Here is a 3,901-nt window from a genome sequence, read left to right as displayed (position 1 = left end):
CATTCATAACCCCCCCAAACTTGAATGCATCATTGTCCTCAATGCATGCAAAGAAGACAAATAAAGTAAAGGGAAAGGAAACTCCCCCAAACTTGGCATGACGTCCATAGTGCATTCGGGTGGGAGGGTGGGTGTAAAAAAATCCTTTGCAGGTGTGCTTCTTCCTAAGCTCCAATCCTAACTCCCAGTTGCTCCTACAAAAAAAAAACAAAAACTACAAAAAGAAACTCTCAATTCAAAACAAAATGTTGGAGGAAAGAATTGAGCAAACAAAACCTCCAACATATGAAATCAAAAATAAAAACAAAAAAACTTGGGTTGCCTCCCAATCAGCGCATTTGTTTATAGTCGTTGGCTCGACCTTCTTCATCCTTGTCTAACTCTATCCAGGCTCCAATAGGCGCTTCCCCGCCTTCTCTTGCTTGATCACCACATTCTCTCCATCTACTCGAAACATGACCGTATTTGTCTTGGTCTCTATCACAACATCACCGGTTGCTAAAAATGGCCTACCAAATAGGATAGGCATATCCTTGTCCTCTTCCATCTCTAGGACAATGAAGTCAACCGGGAGTACAAATCTATCAACCTTCACCAAGACATCCTCGATGATACCTTTTGGTTTCACAATTGAATGATCCGCCAATTGTAGGTCAATGTCGATTGGTTCAATCCTCGCTTCTAGACCGATTGACCGTGCGGTTTTCAGAGCCATCAATGATATTCCCGAGCCTTGATCAAGTAGGCACTTTGGGAACTCCTTATCTCCCATCTCACATGGGATCACACAGCTTCCAGGGTCTCTTCTCTTTGCCGGCATCTTTCCCTTCACAAATTGTGAGCAAAATGCGCTCAATATCACCACACCATCGTCTTGTATCTTCTCCTTTTTCGCAATAAGATCCTTAAAAAACTTGGAGAATTTAGGAAAGTGTAGGAACAAATCCACCAGGGACACATCTACATTAACTTTCCTGATAATGTTCATCATCCAATCGAGTCCTTTCTCTTGAATTATTTTCCTACCCTTCTTCTTATTCTCGACTGGGAAAGGTGGTGGCGGGATAAAATCTGGAAAATTAAATGGACACTTCGGGTCCATTGCCGGACTTAGTGGATTCTTCTTGTGGATATCACTCATGGTTGACTCTTCTTTTTCTTGTTGAAATTCCCTAGCTTCGGTAGTAGCCCACTCAATCCCCTCGTCCGCCCCTGCGTGCAAGATGTTCGAGCCATTTTGTGCATCTAGCATGATTGGAGACTCAAGATCCTTCCCACTTCTTAACTTAACTGCCTTGCACTGTTCAAAACCTTTAGGATTGGGCACCGTATCACTCGGGATAGCATTAGGAATTCTTGTGTGAGATGCTGTGGCAAGCTGCCCTATCTGCGTCTCAAGATTCCTCATTGTCGCCTCCATCTGCCCAAACTTTTCCACCGTCCTTTCCTTGAAATTTTCGTTCTCCTTTTGACTCTTAGTCATGAAAGAGAGAATCTGCCCCAACTGATCCTCGACGGTTGGCTTCTTCTCATAACCCGGCGGTTGAGTGTTGTTCCTCCATTGATTTCCCGAGTTGTTGCTAGGACCAGCCTGATTCCATCCCGTTTGTTGATGCCTCCAATTTTGCTGATTGTTGTATTGGTTGCCTTGATTGAACCCTTGGCGATTGTTGCCAATATAGTTCACCTCTTCCACAGGTGGTCCTTGAAGACTTGGGCACTGATCAGTATGATGCCCGCCTTGGCACAACCCACATCTCATCACCGTCACAGCTTGGGGTTGAGGAGTCAGTTGAAGAGATTTAACTGCCTTTGTCATCGACGACATTTGAGTGCTAATGTCCGCCAGTTGAGCCTCAATTGCGGTCACTCTTTCCGCATCCTTGGTAGCACCAAATGTATCTCCCGCTCTATCAGCCCCTCGCCTTGGATTGTGCCAATTCCGTTGATTGTTGGCCAGCCTTTGAAACAAAGCCCTCACCTCATCGTGAGTTAGATCATCTAGGTTCCCATTCGAACCTGCAGTCACCAATCCCGTGCCTTCACTGTTGAGTCCCTTGTAGAATTTCAAAAGGTCATGCCCCAGAGCTAGTCCGTGACTTGGGCATTTCCTTATCAATTCCGTGAATCTCTTCCATGCTTCCGCGAAGGACTCGTCATACTTTTGTCGGAAAGAGGTGATCTCCTCTCTCAACTTCTCAATCTTCATAGGAGAATTGTATTCCAAGAGGAACAACGTCTTCAACTCTTGGAACGTTGCTATGTTGTAGCCCGGGATAGAGTCATACCAAGCTCTTGCTTTCTCCCTCAGAGAGAATGGGAATAAGACCCTCTTGATCAGATTGTGTTCCACATTCGGGGGTCTGTGAGAGTTCGTCAACTCGTAGAAGGCATTGAGGTGGCTCACCGGGTCCTCATCATCCTGTCCATGGAAAAGATTCCCCCCATTCACCAAACTAATATAGTGAGGTGGAATGTTGATGTTGTTGTTCGCATAAGCAAACTCTCCGGGGTACTCAATTCCCGATCTAAGAGTGTCGCCAAACCTCACAACGGGTGGTGGGACAGCGTTGTTGTTATTATTGTCGGCCATCGACTCAGCTTCCAGATCACTGTCACTATTCTCAAACAATGGGTTATCTCTGATTGGACTCGGCGAATCCTGTTGAATTTCAAACCCGGCTGAACTTCCTGACCCTTTCCTTCTTTGATAACAGAGTAATCCGAAAGGCGGTGTACCCTGAGATCTCGTGTGCATTCACGACTTTTTTTTTTTTTTTTTATTATTAGTACCTACACAACAGAAAATACACCAAGCACAAGCATAAAATATTTCCTAATTACCGAAAGCGAGACCTCTCGACAACTTCGGGGTAAGTCCTATAAAACGTGTGTGCTAGTGTGCAAACAAAACTACCTAAAACTAAACTAAGAGTTAGCTAAAAATTACCTAAAATAATACACTCCTTCGTCTTCAAGTCCGGACGTGGTAGATGGCTATCACACCGTAGAACACGAACAATGTACCTAAAAAAACTCAAAACGAAAAATCAAACAAAACAAAATAAAAACTAAAACAATTAAGCATAAACAAGCTATTGCCTCCCCGGCAACGGCGCCAAAACTTGATGTGATATTTTAGAGTTCTTAATCAATGTAAAAAGATTATCAAGTTCAATTATTTTAACTCTAATAATACTACACTACTGCAATAATACAGTATCGTAGTAGTATTTCAAGTGTCGATCCACAGGGAGGCGAGATTGCTTACACTTAATATGACTACACAAAGTATCAAAAGATTTTGTTTTGATTTTGAGATGGTTAACTAACTTAAGCTACTGAAATGAGATTTTTGACACGAGAAAGACAGGTCACTCCAAGTTGCTCACTAAGCTTGCGTTGTTTTACACCATTTACAACGAAACATACGACGGGATTATAATTATCAACCTAATCGCGTGCACTGAACATGTCTACGACGTATAGTTCACAGTCAGCTGAACACTTGTTCCATGAACCAACTTTCAACGACATTTAATTCCTGCGGATGCGCGGGAATAAATGTCGTCTACTATAATCACTTACCTAATCCACTATCAATTTATCCCCTGAACAGTTCTAAATCGAAAGCATACCAACAAACGATCAATCCTAAGCTATGTTAAAGAGACAATAGTTAAGATTTAACAACACTACATCATTAGCCAAAAACGTAGCATTTTAATTATCAAACACATTGTTGGTATCAAACATACGATTCAAGGTGTTAAAACAAATACACAAGCCTAGATTACAACTCGGAGCAACAAAGAGAGCCTAGCCTATACACATGGTAGAATGTAGAAATAAAACCATAGGTGTGATGCTCTCGTCGAGTGGAGTCGGGATTCGGGAATGG

At 42.8% G+C, this 3,901-nt stretch overlaps 1 non-coding gene across 1 annotated transcript; it reads left to right on the top strand.

Annotated features, from left to right (window-relative positions):
- Positions 1–2,090: 2,090 nt before the first annotated feature.
- On the top strand, positions 2,091–2,197 carry LOC121763149. Its single transcript, XR_006042392.1, has one exon. It is a non-coding gene; the product is annotated as a small nucleolar RNA R71 (small nucleolar RNA).
- The last annotated feature ends 1,704 nt before the right edge of the window (positions 2,198–3,901 follow it).

The sequence above is a fragment of the Salvia splendens genome, chromosome 13, assembly GCF_004379255.2.
Source record: "Salvia splendens isolate huo1 chromosome 13, SspV2, whole genome shotgun sequence".
Classification (NCBI taxonomy): Eukaryota; Viridiplantae; Streptophyta; class Magnoliopsida; order Lamiales; family Lamiaceae; genus Salvia; species Salvia splendens.
The sequence above is the reverse complement of the archived record's forward strand: the minus strand, read 5'-3'. Positions and strand labels throughout refer to the sequence as shown.